This window comes from Triturus cristatus, chromosome 12 (assembly GCF_964204655.1).
Source record: "Triturus cristatus chromosome 12, aTriCri1.1, whole genome shotgun sequence".
Classification (NCBI taxonomy): domain Eukaryota; kingdom Metazoa; phylum Chordata; class Amphibia; order Caudata; family Salamandridae; genus Triturus; species Triturus cristatus.
Window position 1 is genome coordinate 784,776,792 of NC_140595.1, and position 18,831 is coordinate 784,795,622.

At 42.3% G+C, this 18,831-nt stretch overlaps 1 long non-coding RNA gene across 5 annotated transcripts in view; it reads right to left on the reverse strand.

Annotated features, from left to right (window-relative positions):
- Positions 1-1,724: 1,724 nt before the first annotated feature.
- The window catches only part of LOC146782834 (uncharacterized), a 219,192-nt gene continuing 202,085 nt past the window's right edge, over positions 1,725-18,831 (reverse strand). For all 5 annotated transcript variants that reach the window (XR_014972092.1, XR_014972091.1, XR_014972089.1 and 2 more), the window contains one exon: positions 1,725-3,042. This is a non-coding gene — a long non-coding RNA (uncharacterized LOC146782834). The remainder of the gene's footprint in view (positions 3,043-18,831) is intronic.

An 18,831-nucleotide genomic window follows, 5' to 3' on the forward strand; every position in this document is an offset into this window, starting at 1 on the left:
TTATTCTTTTGTCCCATGTATAATATGCCTCGCAAAGAAATGGATTCTTCTTGTTTTCAAGTCGATGGGTGTTGTTCACTTCTGGGAAGCATCAACAATTTTTAGATGACACCATGGAGGTAGTTGTGTTCAGTGTGTCCAGATCTATTTTCAATCTCCAAGCGCATAATAAATATAAGCTAAAAATTTCAAATTAGCGTAATATTCAGCTCGTAAGAGTCCTTTTAATTATTAACTATTTGACGTACATGCAATTTAGATGGGGTCTGAGTCTGTCTCATAAAATGTCCTTGACCCAATGTTTATGCTGTCTTATTATTCTTAAATTAATTTTTAACAGGATCGGCTACTCATTTAATGTATTTTAAACTGTGTTGGTCTATGAACTTCTATGGTTATATAAGCCGAAATAAAAGTATTGAAAAAATAAATATTTTGTCCCACATCGAGATTTAACCTTATTAACGCCAAAATTGATCATTACAAAATTAAATTAAAAGAAAACTATGCACAGAAGGAACAGTGTCTGAAAAAAGGAAAAAACAAAGCCTACTTTTTCAGCTATAACGGCCAAAGAATTAGCTTCTTTAGGTACATTATGGAGTTTGGTAATGGAAGCATCAGGGATGCATATGCAGGATAACGACAACATGCCAGAATTAGCTCTTTGTGAGCATCTTGAAATCTCAACTGCTGTTGCTCAGGAAAGTGGGGTACAGTTGAGGTCGGAATTTTCTCCAAACAAACATGGTGCAAATAATCTTTTGGGTCCATTTTATAGCTAATCCATGTTTAATTTGGGAGTGAGAAAAGGCAGTTCTGGAAACTTTTTAAACGTTTTTGAATCATAATAAACTAAATTTACAGTTCACTTCTGACATTCACAAGTAGATCAATTATCTAGATGTTGTGGTCTATATAGTCAAAGATAACATTTGCAAACAAATATATAGAAAACCCACAAGCACCAACAGCATATTACATGCTAATAGTGGACATCTCCAATCATTAAAATGGAGCGTCCCTTATAGGGAACTTTTGAGAGCAAGAGGGAGGGAGGGATTTTAAAAGCAAACTAAAGAGATGTATAGATGATACACAACTAGGGGATATCCAGAAATGATTTTAAAATATGCCCTGAGGAGATAGATTGGATCACAAGGAGACATCCTGTAGCTATAGGAGACAGCAGTGGCAGGGGGAGGTGGTGGAGTTTAAGTTTTAGGGGGGAGGGAGGGGGACTGTAGGAGTGCCAGGCCTGGGAATGCATTACAGCACTAGTGATAATAATGCAAGAACAATTTGCATGTGCAAGAGCTGAAGGACGTGGGATAAGCTGAATTTGTGAAATATTAATATGCAAAATTGATAATGTGCTGCGAGAGATCTGAAAAAGGCAATAAAGTTTGTTTTAAAATACAAAGTTGCCCTGTGGAGAGCTGGGATGAAGAAATTACAAGCATTGCTGGTTACAAAAAACAAGAAAACTAAGCCTGACAATGAAACCCAAATCATTCGCTACATCACAGATTTTGATACTTCCAATCAAAAAGTAGGAGAATTGTAAAGAATGAATTGGAAGTTTTAAAAATGGATAAGTACTTCCACTTTTGGAATCTCCAAATATTACCTATAGAAATTCACCCTCCCTAATTGACCAACTGACAAGAAATTACTTGACGTCCTAACATTCTGAAAAAGAAATCTGCAAGTGGCTTGCCAAGGAAAGTAAAGGATTTTAATAAATGTTCAAAGCGAAAAGCCTGCAATTTTAGAAAATATACCCAAAAATACAAAATAATATATGGGAAAATGGAGGAAATAGAACAATGGATCACATGTGAAACAGATTTTGCAATTTATGTACTCGAATGTGCTTGTGGCATGAAATATATGGGGAGCACTATTAACAAGCTAAAACTTTCTATTCAACATATATGAGCCATAAAGGATCAGGACTTGCAATATGCTATGGCCAAACACATATGGGACTTCCATGAAGTGAATGTGGACAACATGATATAGTAAGGAGTAAAGCATATTATGAAAAAAGGAGAGAATAGAGAACTAGAATGCCGAAGAGAAGAATAAAAAATGACTATTGATAGGTACAGAAATACCTCAGAATGAATCCTGATGTGGAACTGCATATTCACCAATAAGAATGTTTATGAGAAGTAGACTTAAGAAGACAATTAACTTTTATATACCTTCCCCCCCTTTTTCCTTTCTTATTGGCTTCCTTTCTTAATGTTCTGTTTTGATCATGAGGTAAGTCATCATATCATGGGATGAGAACCAAAAGAAAGGACTTTATGTGAATTTGCACAGAGGATTTTAATTCTATTTCAGAAGATTAATTAATTCATAATGAGAAAATATTGTGCTTTGGGACTTTTTCCAGATGTATATTTATCATTATTTGCACAAGTTCAAATGCATATTTTGCACACAGGAGTGTTTACAAAGATCAGCACTTTGGGCATAATTATACAAAGGACCTCTTTCGAAAGAAAACACTATCTGTGGTTCTGTAGAGAAGTATGATACTGTTTAAAATCAAAGTGCACTTTATTTATAGAAATAGTACTGCACTAATCTCTACATGTTTTTTGCACAGAAGAGTGAACATTTTTTACAATTTAAATGCACTTTGTGACTTAAATCTGATTATGCATAAAGTTGAGCATTTTCTCATAATACCTCTTAGAAGAGTGAATATGCAATGAATATGAAAAAAGAAAATAGAAAGGAAGTGATATATGAAATGATGAAATAGAGAGATATGGAGGTGAAGAGTCCATTTTTAATGTCCATTTATATAATGATTCCAAATCAAGAGACATCAATATGGCACAGTGAAGAAGAAGTGTGGCGCAGCAGCTAGGGTGCCTGACTCTGGACCACAAGGTTCACGGTACGATCGCCGGCAGCAGGTGAGCCCAGCACCATGTGACTCTAAGCAACAGCTCGCTCCTCAGCGCCGGGACACCTCTCCGGAAGTAGCTATGCACTTTACAAATGCTGGTATTTCATATTTCACTATATATTACAAAGACAAAATAATAATGAAAAAACAAAAAACAGATTGGAATGTGCATTTGAAAATCAGATTAATTCCTTTAATTCATTCTTCCTCGCCCAATTCTAAATTTCTCAACCCCTTATTTCTCTTTTCTAAACGAATTTCATTCTGACCTCACTCATCTTCTTGGCTATACAAATTTCTCTTTCAGTTGAAAGTGAGTACTTTAACAGAAATAAAGAAAGAAGAAACATGGCGATAAAAGTGGAGAAATGAAAGAACAAAGAAAACCTCTACTCAAAATTTCATATGTGACCAATTGTATACATGTATGAAAATCGAAAGATCACAATTTTTATTGTTAGAACTGAAAGAGAAAGCAGCAGCCTAGTCATTATTCTGCCAATGGTGGATGAGATAAGGGAGTTGTCCCTTTAAAACTACCCTTTGCACGTTTGAAACTCTATGACCCTGTTAAAGGCTTCAACTGAAACGCGTTGGCCTGGTGTGTATCCACACCTGATGGTGATCTAAAACTAAGGATTTGATGGATCCCCGGCTGTGCTGCTATGTCCTTACCTCCATGTGTAGATGTGTAGAGATGTCAAAAACAGAGGTTGAAACAGAGACAAATTGATATATATAAAAGATTAGCACAATTTTCTATGAATTCTTTCATTAAGGAAAGAATATTAACAATTCTTTTAATGTTTTTATTAATTGTTTATGAAAACAGAATTGATCTTATGAATTTTTCATGGTTAATATACTCACGTATTGTAACAAAGACATCCTTACTTGAAATATCAGTGACTAGTCAAAATTAAGTGCAATTTACACAATAGGATTAAGGCTGCATTAGGTCTTCCCTCTATTAGCACGCTTTTGCACTATGCACTGTATTCAGCTAGCACTTTCAACTTTTAAACACTTTAGTGAGCACTTGAAATTAGTAGCAACAAGAGAGATGAATTTAAGAATGAGATATTTATCACTATTGTATTACTGAGTAATTTTCTACCCAGAACAATGATACCTTCAGTAATAGTGAGGAGGGGTTTAGGGACATCAAATATAAAGGATCAGTATGAAGATGAACTGAAATCCGCAAGCAGAGTTCACCGCTCAGACTTCTATTTGACCTGAATATCCAACATATTATATTGTGCATTTCCTTGTGGAGTGCCATTTTCCTACAAATCTCACCGCCCAAGCCCTCTATTTGTATTTATTTAAATTATATGTAGATATAAATAGCAAAGATTATGTCTGGCTAATATAGAGGAATGAAGGTTACCTTGTAAAAAGTCTACTCTTTCACAGATAAACCATTATTAAATTACGAAGCCCCTTGGGGAATCTATGAAGACCACAAGGATAACCAAAAAGGCTTTAAATATACTATCATGCAAGTTGAACCTTTCGGGCTAACCATATGTGAAGTGGTGTAGAATGCCAATTCTGAATACAAAAACAGACACATAAGCGTGTTTGAGGCTACAGAAATCTTTCCCTCTAAGAGGTGGTGGCATTGTACAAAACCATCCTGTGTAGGTCGAGGGTAGGATGTGTGGCTGTAAACTAGAGGCATGGAATGAATGGGGATAGAGTTTGGAATGCATTTGGATGTGGAGCAAGACCAAATGTGAACCTTTGGACATCAATGAGAAGCACTATCTATAGGGTAGATTAAAGTAGTGTCCGGATGTAGGTAGAGACTTAATGGTCTGATTACAGTTGTTTGATGTGCTTTTTATATAGGTTGTCTTTTGTGAAACTGTAGGAGAAGAAGGTGGCCTTAAAAATTGGGAGTCCACCTAAACATGTTGATGCAATATTTTAAACTAAATACGTAAAGGATTGAATGATCCAGTTAATATCACTACATGAATGGATACTCTGTTGGGAAAGTGATTTTCTAACTAACAAGTCTCCAGTCACCCCCTACCTTTACACTATCCCTAAAATACACAAGAGCCTGGTGAACCCACCTGGATGATCAATTGTGTGGGATATGCTCCATACTGGAACCCCTATCCAAATTCACAGATGCTTTCCTGCGACCTATCGTACAGGGAACAGACACATTTAAAGGACACAAAAGCTGTACTGAGACTACTAAGTAACATCACTTTTGACACTGGCAAACAAATACTGATAGGGCTCGATATTGAATGTCTTTACACCAGTCTCCCTCATCCTGAAACCCTCAATAGTATCGAGGATGTACCTTTCGAAGTTTATTGGGCATACCACACTGCACGTAAGGTGGTAATGGAATGCTGAAAATGGGCTTTGGCCAAAAACTTCTTCCAGTTTGAAGGAAGCTTATATTTACAACAACACAGGCCAGCGTGGGAAGCACATTTGCACAGAGTATAGCTAGACTATAGGTCCATCACCTAGAGAAACACAAAATCCTATGCCCTGCCAATCCATACATCAAGCACATAACCGTATGGAAATGCTACATTGATAATGTACTGGTCATTTGGAAAGGAGAAGAGGAAATAGCATCAAGCTTTCTTGATTGGCTCAATAGACAGAAGTAGTTTCTAAAATTTACATATACCTTTTCAAAAATGGAACTTGTTTTCCTGGAGTTGAAAATCACTCCAATAAAAGGGACCCTAAATACAACTACCCATTTGAAACCCATAGCGAAGAACGGTCTGCTCCCTTTTAACAGTTTCCACCCTAGACATCTGGGGGAAAGCTTACCCTCCGGCCAATACCCAAGACTCAGGAGAAACTGTACAACCGGGAGTGATTACAAGAAACAGTCAGAGGGCCTTACATCTAAGTTACAAGCTAGGAGCTACCCCAACAGAATTATTGCTAACGCAACGACACGAGCCAAAAACAACCACAGGGATGCCTTATTAGAGATGAGACCTCCCAAAGAGGAGGATGAACGACCCATCTGCATCACTACCTGCAGCAGTGCATCCAATCAAGAGAGCTAAATAAACACTGGTGCACACTTAATAGCGGTACTCAAAAATTTCCCACACCCATATTCTCACATAGAAGGGGCCGCAGCCTACGTGACATACTGGTTCATACACGACCACGACTAACAAACAAAAGGAAAGATAACAAAGTTTTCCTGACTCCTACAACAGGACATCACACATGTGGCACCTGTAGTGTGTGTCACCTTATCAGAAAAACCAAATTGATCACTTTCAACAACATGACCTGGGAGTTGCGTAATTTCACCAATTGCAACTCCCAATCTGTAGTGTATATGATCACATGCCCATGTAATTTACATTACATAGGAAGGAAAATAAAAACTAGAATCTGAACATCGGAGTAACCTCAGATGTGGCAGGGCAACAACAAAAATGTCAGTACACTACATGGAATAGAAACATACTGTAGGGGACCTCCAATGGGTTATCCTAGAAAGAGTGCACCAAGAATCATTACTTTTTGAAAAACAAAGATGGGTCTTTAGACTCAAGACACATTTGTGGGGTCTCAAGGAAAACATCTCTTGGGGACGGTTTACGTGACCGAGTCCACATGCCACAAGACTATATGAAAGTGACAGTCAATATTCATTACCCAAAAATGATCATCACAAATCTAGTATTAATGTCCCCTAATTTGTACTAGGACACTATGGATGTACTCTCAATTTAATATCAGCTATGTAATAACTGCAGCTATGATCCTAAACACAACCCTCACCCCTTTCCTGATGTCTAAAAATAATCCTACCGTTTCATAAGGAAAAAGGAACAAACATGTTTTCTCTAAAATATGAATTGTATCTCCTAGTAAAGGGTCTGCATCACCCTTTCTTCACATTTTGGTTAATTCCTCCTTTAAAGCATTGGGATCATCCCGATGAAATGTAAATGTAAAATGTAAATGTCAAGGTACTTATAGAGCGCACTGTCACCAGACGGCCATCTTGCGGTGTCGCCTTTGCGGTTTCCTGGCGCTGATACTCATACCGCTGTGGAACCCCTCCTGGCTTTCCCTGTGAAGTGTCCACTCCTGGGCACCCCCAGGGTGAAGCCAGGCATCCTTAGCGCTGTTGGGGCCGGTGTGGAGGCTAAGCAAGCTATTGCCCAGAGTTGCAGCGTGGGGCCCGTGATTAGAATAGGCACCGAGGCGAGAATAGACAGGTCCGAGGAAATTGAGCCCGAGCCCCGCCGAGGCGGGAATCGAACCCTGGTCCCTGGCCAGAACTCTGCTTCAGGGTCTGCCGCTCTAACCATTGAGCCACACTCCTCCACAAGCTCTTATATTGTATTTTTTTCTTCTTCTCTTATAAGATCAATGACACAGGTTGTCAGTAACATCCAAATCCAGGAAGTAGTTCCAACCCAGGTGGCCATTTTAGAAATTTAGTGCTAGTCGCTCGCGCACCCGAGGACGCCAACATCAGACTGACTCTGGCAGACTAAATACGGGACCAGCACTAGGCCTGGGCGTAGTTCGCGAAGTAGCACTTCGCAAAGCTACGCAAAATGAAGTTCGCACTACGCGAGCTACGCGTAGCACTTCGCGAACTGCGTAGTACCTTGTTCGCACTGTGCCAGATGTCGTTTTCAATGATTGCACAGTGCGGACAAGCAACCGGCACTGTGCAATCATTGAAAATGGCATCTTGCACAGTGCGAGCTGTAGTTTTCTGCTGCTCGAGTAGATTTTTACTCGAGCTTCAGCTTTCTCAGCGCGAATTGGTAGTTTCTCATTGCAAGCGGTCGTGAGCATACGCGACCACTCGCAATGAGAAACCTGACCTCCTCGCGTTGGGAATCTCGCCGGGAGGTTTATTTTCCATGCTCGCGATCGCCAACTTGAAGTTGCTGATCGCGAACAAGGAAAAAGTCTCGCCGGGATGTCATTTTGCTTGCTCGCGGTCGCCAACTTGACGTTGAGGACCGCGAGCAAGCAAAAAATGACCGCAACACTACGCTACGCGTGTTCGCACTGTGCTACGTGCAGTTCGCATAGTGCGAAGTATCGCGAACTTCGCAAACTACCTGAGCGTAGCGTAGTGCTTTGCCCAGGCTTAACCAGCATAGCGCTCTGGCATCTTCGGAGCCATGGGCGTATGCTGGTCCCCATGTAAGGGAGAAGCCTTGACAGAGTAGGTACATAATGGTTCTTTTCCCTCATTTATTCTTTCTCTGCATAAAACCTTACAATGACATTAACAGATGGGCTCATTTTAATTCTCTTTATTTTTACTCAGAGTGTGACTACAGGCGTCCCTTCCCCCGTTTTTGGACTCATTATGCCTTATTAGGGGTATCAACATGTATGTTTCGAAGCTATATGTGATATACACCAGTGTGTGTGTTGTACGTTAATTTCGTACTGTACAATTTTTCAAATCACTAGAAGTGCTCACTGCATGTACTAGAGGAAAATATATTACACAACCCACGAAGGTGTAGAATATTATGGCATAATACATTTCATTGTATAATTCTGCCATGTCCTATTAACTTTATCCCCTTCATGTTCTTGCAGATTTAAAAAAAAAAAACTTCGCCAAATAGCTGCAGAATGTATCGGTATTTAATATTTATTGCTGAATAATCAAGTATTTAATTACATACTAACAGGAGTGGTATCAGGGAGTATATTTACTTTTCCTTGGTCCTGAAGAATAGCCCTGGGGTAGGGCTTGGAACATGTCGACCAGTGACACTCAAGGATATTAACCCCTTTCTGGGTCTCTACTTTCCCCATATTTTATCAATACCGGATAGAGGTCCAAATAAAGAGCATCTTTTCGTACTAGCCAGGTATTTTTTAATCTCTAAAAACACCCCCCACCCACTTCATCTCTCTCATTTGGTTTAGCCAATACCTACATTGGTCTCACGTCCCCGAAGGCCATAGCACGCCCCATCCCGCAGCGGGACGGGATGAACCCAATGATGAAGCTTGCCACCAAAGAGTAACCCTGGTGGGTGAGGGTTATTTGAAGTTTTTTTTCTACCTTCTAGAACTCTTGAAGGGGAAACAAATTAAACGTCTTTGGATGAAGTGACTCTTTGATTTTTCTAATACTCTGTACTGTAAACAATGACGGAGTAGATAACTTACTTCAAGACATAAGTGTTTGTCCACATATATTCTCCCAGTTTTTTCTGTTTATGTGTATACTTTTCATTAGAGATGTGTGTGAATGACTATTACAATTCTCTTATTGCTGGTACAGTGGGTTTTTATCTAGTGGATGAATTGCTTTTAAATGTGAATGAAATTCCCAATTGCTGAAGTTTGTTTTTAAACAGTTTATACTCTTTGTATAAGAAGTCTTTTTATTAAATATAGATATCCTGTTATTTTATAAATAAAGAATAGTAATGTACAGTCACATGGTCTTATCTTTAGTCTCCCAGAGAAACACATGGTCAAAGGAATGGGAGCGAGAGTATAGTATGAATCGTAGATGAGACATAACCAAAGGGATTTGTTTGCGACTTGATAGTCCTCTCTGTACATGGCCCAGTGTGAAACATATTTACTTCAAACCCCTACCAGAATAATAATATTACCTGTAAAGGATATGTAGACGACATCCTGATTTTCTGGAAAGGGGATGAGGCAAGATGTCATGAATTCACCGAATGGGTGAACACCCTGGATCCAATCCTAAAATTTACCAGGTCACACTCCGACAAAAATATCATTTTTGGATCTTCTGATCTTCGTCAACCAAGGAGCACTCGGTACAAGGACTTACAGAAAAATAACAGACTGCAATAGCTCGTTGACGTTTGACAGCCATCATCCAAGAGCTCTACGTGAGAATTTACTGTTTGGTCAAATCTTCATTTACAAAGGAACGGAGTTACTAACTGCAGTACTATGGGTGACTATGAAACAGGCAAAAACAGTGAGCAACAACCTCCTAGCAAGGAACTACCTACAGATGGCGATTAGACATGCATGGAAAAGGGCTTAAAATACCAAACGCGAGGCCCTCCTTGAAAAGACAAAATAACGGAAGATACCATTACGTGTGTTACCACTTTCACACCACAATCCAATAAGATCAAGAACATTATCATGAAACATTGGAGCATTCTGAACACTGGCTGTATGAACCTTGAACGTCCAAGGTTTGCATTCAAAAGAATTTAGAACCTGAAAGTCCATCTGGTGCACACCAGACCACATCCAAAACCAGATCAGAAACAACCCACTCTTTGGGCACTACCCCCAGTGACTGGCCATTATCCTTGTGGATCCTGCGGCACATGTCCATTTACTGCACTGTCCCTTACAAATCTTTCCAACTTTTGATGATCTCGATGACGATTTGCTAGGAAAGTGGGAAGAGGCACTTACTAGCAACTCCAACACACTGATTCATATTCTAATTGAAAACGCTGAACATAAAGTTTCAAAATTACAAGCAGAGATCTGTAACCTAGAGAAAGAAAGCTTAGAGCTTGATCTCAAAGAAGCCACCGAAAAAACGAATCCATTCTGAACAAAATCCTCACGAGACACCAAAACGAAATAAAAGATAGGAAGACAAGGCAGTTAAAGAGGGATGAGTCAGACTATAGAGAGGGCAGAGTCTTTACGTTTGACAGAAACTATGATCAGCTAGTTAAAAATGCCCAGCGTAATGAAAAAACAACCAAGTTAGACACTTCCTCCATCTCCTCCAGCTCTTCCTCCCTCTGTAGTATCCCCAATAGTGATAGTGAGTCAGATAACCGGAGAAGCTCCACACAGGACTTAGGACCAAGTACATCTAGTTTTTTATGCGAAATACAGACCATAAGACGAGAAAACAGAATGCAACAAAGACAAGGTATACCCGACAGAAAATCCATAGAGGGAAGAGAGCCGGTAAAGGAAGACTACAAGAAGAAGTTGAGATCCGCGAACGGGAAGAAAAAATAGTGAACAAACAAGAGTTTCAGGTAGTTAATCTTTCCTCCAAACCTTTGACCACGGACATAATCTCCTTACTTAGCAAAGGTATTAATTTCAACCCCGATTAACTAGGTGATCCCTGCAGGGTCAAGATCGACCTGTTAAAATTTATAAGGAGACTCAAACTAAAAAAACAATTCTCAGGGATCCACACCACCAACAACAGTGCTATAAATATACATATTGGAAACCCTTTTCACTTCCAAAGCATTAATGACAACAAAGCCACACACTTACTTTTATCTTTGACTGACTGACAACCCCCCAAACACCGTGGAGAATCTCCTAGATGAATTAGGCTTAGATACTGACTAGACGGCTGCCAGTGGCCTTAGAAATAAGTCTAAATGGACTCCTACCTTACCAGGTGGCAATCCTGTAGACACGTTTTACAATCTAGTTTTAGAGGACATAGATCGACATGAGAGCAAACTGATCACCAACAAACCCAGATCCTGGGACAACTTATCGATGAATGAACGTCTAGCATTAAATACACTCAGCCAGGACCAAGAGATCATCATAAGGGAGGCAGACAAGGGGGGGGGGAGGAAATGTGGTCATTATGGATAGATTGGATTGCCATAATGAAATCCTTACACAACTCAATGACACCACGTGCTACGAACCTCTCAGCCACAATCCCACAGGTCCTCTCACCCTCCTCCTCAACAAACATCTCACTGATGGCACACTCTTGGCCTTATTGACGAAGATGAGCTTTACATGAGAGTATTTAGACCCACTTTCGCATGGCTATACACCCTCCCTAAAATTCATAAACAAGCACCTTTCCCTCCCGGCAGACCCATTATGTCAGGCATGGGGGGGACCAACGGAGAGAGACTCAGTATGTTGACCTGTTCCTAAACCCTTTGGTCAAGAACCTTCCATCCTATATACAAGACACAAAACACATCTTGAGTGTCTTGGCAGATGTTCAGTGGCAACCAGGCTTGATCATGGCCACCCTAGACGTGGTCTCACTTTACACCTCCCATCAAACCTGACCTAGGCCTACAGGCAGTGACCAAATTTCTACACAACAGACCCGCCACCTTGTGGCAACACACTAATATGCTGACTTCCATGATGGATATTATCCTCAATAACAACTTCTTCATCTATGAGAAACAATGTTACAAGCAGACCAAGAAATTCTCTCCTTCCTTTGCCAACCTATACATGGGCTCACTGGAATCTGAATGGATTTGGGGTAGGAGGGGTGCTCCATGGACAGACAATATCATTTACTGGGAGCGGTACATTGATGACTGTCTCCTCCTCTGGTCAGGCACCCAGGAGAAACTACAAGACTTTTGTGACCACTTAAATTCCAATAACATGGACATGAGTTTCACATGCCACTACAGCACCTCGAAAGTCACCTTTCTGGATGTGGAACTGTACATAAAAGATGACACTCTACAGAGTCGGCTGTACCGCAAAGAGACATCATGCAATGCTATACTGCATGCGGGCAGCTCCCACCCATCACATCAGATTGAGACTATTCCGTATGGGGAATTTGTCCGAGCAAGAAGGAATTGTAGTGAAGACATGGCGTTCCACAACTGTATTACAGATATGAATAATAGGTTCACCAACAGGGGATACCAACCCCATATTATACAAAAGGCAACCATGAGAATTGATAAAATTGAGAGAGAAACCCCACTAAGAAAAAAGACTTACACCAATCCAACTACCAAACCAGTAATCACGGACTATTATGACATGAGCTTGGTGGTAAAGACGATACATTTGAAAAAATGGTTATGAAAGACCTCTCCCTAATACAGAATAAAAGGCAATTCATTCCCTTTAATATTTCCTTAAAAGAAAAACAAGCGATCAGCCATTTGAAAACTGTCGACACTCTTGTCATCAAAAGTGCAGACAAGGGCGGTGGAATAGTCCTTCAGGAAAAAACAGCTTATATAGCTGAAAATCAGCGCCAACTAGACAACAAAGATCACTATATGCTTCTGGCTAAAAATCCAACAAAAGAGATCCAAGAATTGATCCTGAAAACAACCCCTGATGGACTGTAAGCTGGTTTGCTCTCCAAAAAAAAGAGTTCAATTTCCTAAATGTCAAAACTCCTCGCATTCCTGTCATTTATACACTTCCCAAAATCCACAAAAACACATCCAACCCCCCAGGCCGACCAATTGTTTCGGCTTGCGGCTCAATTTTGGAACCATTAGGGGCATACGTAGATTTTTTCATTAAAGGCTTTGTCCCCAATACACAATGCTACGTTAGAGATTCCATTGCTATGATTAATTTAATTGAACATCACCCGTACAATCCGACATCTGAAACTCTTTGTACCATGGACGTTGAGTCCTTATACACCAACATACCTCAGACAGCTGCCCTTTTGGCAATACAAAAGACCCTTGACTCACGTCCCCGTCCACACGCTGTCCCTAGTCACTTCATCTTACAACTCCTTGAACTTTGTCTTACATGCAATTTCTTTTGGTTCGAAAACAAATTTTACCAGCAAATCAAAGGCACATCTATGGGTGCAATTTTTGCCCCAAATCTGGCAGTGCTGTTTATGGACCAATTAGAACTAAATGTTATTCTCACTGATTCAAACCCTTTTTTTCCTTGTATCAGCCTTTGGCGTAGATACATAGATGATATTTTTATCATTTGGAAACAGAACACCGCCTTTGTACATTGGATGAATAACAATTGTTCAGGTCTCTCCTTTACTATCACGACGGATAAAAATTCAATTGCCTTCCTAGATCTCACCATTTTTCACCATGAAGGTGTACTACTCACACGCCTATACCGCAAACCTACAGAGCGCAACACATTGTTGAACTACACTAGCAATCACCCTAGGGCCCTTAGGGACTCACTGCCCTACTCCCAATTCTTACGAATTAGGAGAAATTGCTCTTGCAAAACTGATTATTTCAGAGAGGCAAACTACCTTTCGGCGAAACTGAAAGCTAGAGGTTACCCTAGAAAAATAGTGAAAAATGCATCAAAAAGCGCATGGTATTGCCCAAGGGAAGTCCTGCTGACCCCCAAACCGAAAAAAGAAACACAAAGATTAGCATGTGTGACAACATTCTCTCCAGTCTCAAATAAATTGAGGAAGATGATACTCCACCATTGGCCGATCTTGAATGTAGGCAATCTAGAACTAGAGAAACCTTTATTCGCATTTAAAAAGAACAAAAATTTGAAAGATCATCTTATCCGAGCCTCCTTGCCCTGTCCTGTAACTGCCTCTACTCTTGATGTTGCTTGGGGCCTCTCTCCTGTAATTGGTCATTTCAAATGTGGTTGTTGTACTGTTTGTGCATTCACCGTGGAGGGTAAAAGTTTCACTTTTAATAACATTACTTCACTTTGCCACTCTTTTTCTAACTGCAACACATCAAATGTGATCTATCTCATCTACTGCCCATGTCATAAAATCTACATTGGGCAAACCACACAGAAAGTGAAGACAAGAATCTGCCAACATAGAAGCAGAATACGATGTAGGACTCCAAATGCGCCGCTGGTCGAGCACTTCACAGAGGCTAATCACAACGAGAATGACATTCGCTGGACTGTTTTAAAAGTTCTGAAACTGCCACATCGTGGAGGAGACATTGCGCAACTACTGAACCGAGAAGAACTTAAATCTATCATTACCTATGACTCTATTCGTAATGGCTTGAACAGGACAGAAGATTGGACTACACTGCTTTAATAACCATTGAAGTAATAACTGAACTATTCCACCCAGTTTTCTAATAGTGCTCAAAAATCGGGGTGTACTTGTTTTGTCCAATGTTTTTTATGGTTGATCATGTTGTCACTTTGTCAAATTGCCGTTTTCTAGCTATAAAGGTAGCCCAACCGAATTATTTTGTTTTAAATCGTAATTTGTTTTTGACAATACCCCCTTTTTTTGCAAATTACCAATGTTGACCGTAACAAGTATAAGAAAACAAGTTACTTACCTGTAACTTTGGTTCCCCAGTATTGGTAACTTTCATAGATTCTCATGCTTTGTATCATTCCCCGTCGTCGGAATGGGAGCCTCGGTAACAAAAATATATATATATATACATATGTATCACCATAGAAACAAAAGAGAAAAATAGGCCTAGGCCTCATCTCATTTTGTAGTATATCACCCTCTTTGTGTAAAAGAGCCCAAACTTTTGCCAGTACCAATCAGCACAGCCTCACCCTCTGGAACCTTCCTGAGAGAGCTCAGAGCCTCAGATTTTCGTAGCCGTTGTGCCAACAGCCACTACCTTAGTAAACCGACAGAGCTTTCCCAGGGGAGGTGGGTGGGCGCATGAGAATCTATGAAAGTTACCAATACTGGGGAACCAAAGTTACAGGTAAGTAACTTGTTTTCTTACCCCAGTATTGGAACTTTCATAGATTCTCATGCTTTGTATCAGAATAGCAAGCAGTAGATCACGACAAGCACATTTCGGTAAATACATGGCTTTACAAAATCATCTCAGTGTACATGACAAAACAAGCATTACTGAAAACAAATGTGCTTACCAGGATGGAGGGATTGTAGGGAAAGCTCACCTCTCATTGAAAAAGATTCCGGAGGACTGCTTGACCAACAGCAGCGTCAGCTCGTCCCACCGATTCCAGCCAGTAGTGCTTCGTGAAGGTGTGTACACTGCTCCACGTTGCTGCCCTGCAAATGTCCTTAATCGCCACTCCAGCAAAGAGAGCCACTGAAGACGCCATCGCTCTCGTAGAATGCGCCCGGGCCCTTTTATCCAAAGGTTTGCCCGCAGCCTGATGACAGTACTGAATTGCACTGGAGATCCAGCGGGAAATGCCACTCTTGGCGAGCGGTAAACCCTTCCGTGGTGCACTGTAGGCGATAAATAGTTGAGTAGACTTTCTGAAAGAGCGTGTGCGCTCCAGATAGAATTTCAGGCATCTTTGGACATCCAAAGAATGCAATGTTCGTTCCGCTTGAGTGGAAGGACGCGGAAAAAAGGAGTTCAAAATTAAGGGTTCATTCAAATGAAACTCTGAAGGCACCTTCGGGATGAATTTTGGGTTGGTTCTCAAAATCATGACATCCCGCTTGAACTGTAGAAAAGGCTCCACTATAGAGAGAGCCTGGAGTTCACTAACCCTCCTAGCCGAAGTCAATGCCAGGAGAAGGGCTAGTTTCCAAGATAGGAACTTCAAGTCCGCTTTGTGAATCGGCTCAAAAGGCGCTTTCATCAGTTGAGGCAGTACTAGGTTAAGCTGCCAGATAGGCGGAGGTGGCCGGACCGGAGGATACATCCGAAATAACTCCTTAAGGAACTGCTTAACAATCCTTGCAGACCATAGAGATGGCCCCGATGTCTTCCGTCGAAAGCGGGATATGGCAGCCAGATGTACCTTGATCGAAGAGTGCGCCAGACCTGATTTAGCCAGAGACAGGATGTAGGGCAAAATCTGATGTGGCAGGGATTTGTAAGGATGGAGTTTATTCCTCTGGCACCAAAGGCAAAATCTCTTCCATTTTGCCCTGTAGGTCTTATTAGTGCTTGGTGCCCGCGCCTGAGATAGAACATCCCTGCATTCCTTAGACAGATTCAGATGGCGGAATTCTCTGTGCTCAGGAGCCACGCTGACAAGTGAAGTGACTCCGGATCCGGATCGAGGACTTGCCCCTGATTTCGCGATAACAGAGATGGAATCAGTGGCAAGCGAATCGGGCGATCCTGGGAGAGAAGTAGGAGTTCCGAGTACCAGAACTGCCGCGCCCATGCTGGAACAATGAGGATCATCTTGCATGGTTCTGCCCTGACCTTCCTGAGAACTCGAGGAATGAGGGGAATCGGAGGAAAGGCGTAGCAAAATGCGCCGAACCAAGCAATCTAAAGGGCATTCCCCAGAGACCCTCGCTGGGGAACCCTGCTTGCGTAAAACCGGCACTTGGCGTTCTCCAGGGTCGCAAAGAGGTCTATGGTCGGAGTACCCCATCTCTTGAACACTGCCTCCAGCGTGGCCTGATCCAACTCCCACTCGTGTGTCCCCTTCGTCTGCCGACTTAGAGCATCCGCTGTGACGTTGAGGCACCCCGCTAGGTGCTCGGCTCGCAGAGTGATCCCGTGAGAGATCGCAAAATCCCAGATCACCTGGGCTTCTTTGGACAGCGTCCGCGATCTCGTTCCCCCTTGCTTGTTGATATAGTGCATGGCCGTAGTGTTGTCTGTCCGGACCAGCACTGCACGGTTCTGAAGTCTGGGAAGGAACGCCAGCAAGGCTAAGTGAATGGCCCTCAGCTCCAAAAGATTGATGTGGTGCAGTCTGTCTGCTGGACTCCAGTGACCGCTGACCTGAAGCTCCTGGAGGACAGCTCCCCACCCTTCTAGGGAAGCATCCGTGGTCACCACCAAAGGAGAAGGAGGGATTCGGAACGTTAATCCTCCTGCGATGTTCTCCTTCACCAGCCACCATTCGCAGGCTGTGCGCATGGCAGGCGTTATCCACACTTTGTCGTTGAACGATCCTTCTGCCTGGCGCCACTGTTTGTCCAACTCCTCCTGTAGAGGGTGCATATGAAGCCTGCAATGCGGTATCAAAGGTATGCAGGACGAGATTGATCCGAGTAAGGACTTGTACTGTCGAACCGATACATGTCTCTTGTGCAGCATTTGACGAGCGGAAGTGGCCAGTTTTCCCTGACGCTCCTCTGACGGACGAGCCGTGCATCGTCTCGTGTCCAGAATAGCCCCAAGGAACTTCCGTGACCTGGAGGGTATCAGTTCCGACTTGGACACATTGAGCTGAAGACCCAAATGGGCGAACAATCTTATGCAAGTTGACACAGCCTGATACGTTGCCCTGAACGACGGAGCCTTGATGAGCCAGTCGCCCAAGTACGGGAACACTTCAAAGGACTGCTTCCTCAGGAAAGCAGCGACTGGTGCCAGCATCTTCGTGAAAATGCGGGGTGCCGACCGAAGGCCAAACGGGAGCACCTTGAACTGGAAATGGCTCTTGCCTACTGTGAAGCGTAGATATTGCCTGTGAGCTGGGTGGATTGGAACATGAAAATAAGCATCCTCTAAATCCAGGGATGCCAAAAAATCTCCCGGATTGAGTAGTCGTAGAATATCCTGGAGAGTGACCATCCTGAAAGAGAGCTTGATGAGATAGGTGTTGAGCTCCCTGAGGTCTAGTATAGGACGCCATGCATCCTCCGTCTTCCGAACCAGGAAGAACCTGGAATAAAACCCCTTGCCCCTTTGTGAAAGCGGCACGGGCTCTATCGCCCCCTTGATGAAAAGCTGGTGGGCTTCGAGATGTAATAGTCGGAGATGTTTCGCTGCACGGGCGTCTGGAGCTCTTGTTGGAGGAAGATCTTGGAACTCCAACGTATGGCCACTCTGAACTATATTCAAGACCCACCGGTCTGATGTTAAACGCACCCAGCTGTCCAGACAAAAAGATATCCTGCCCCCGACCGGTGTTTGTGGTAGGGGAGGAACAGTAGCCAGAGCCAGGAGGCCGCTATTGCCTCTTGGCGGTGTCTCGTCCCTGACGATTCTGACGTCCTCTCTGGGACTGCCGAGAGAAAGACGCCGACTGTCCTTGGCGCTGGCTGGAATATTGACCTTTATAGGACGGTCCGGTCCAGATTGTGTGGAATATTGTCGTTTGTTTCCTCTATAGTTAGAAAACCCCCGACCACGTGCCCCTCTGAATGGCACTTTGCGGTAGTTCAAAGATCCTAAGGACTTAGCTGTGTCGGTGTCCTTTTTAATGCTTTGGAGGGCGTCATCCACATGCTTACCAAAAAGCATCTCTCCGTCAAAGGGGAGGTCCAAGATCTTATTCTGGACCTCCTGGCGAAACCAGGTCGCTTT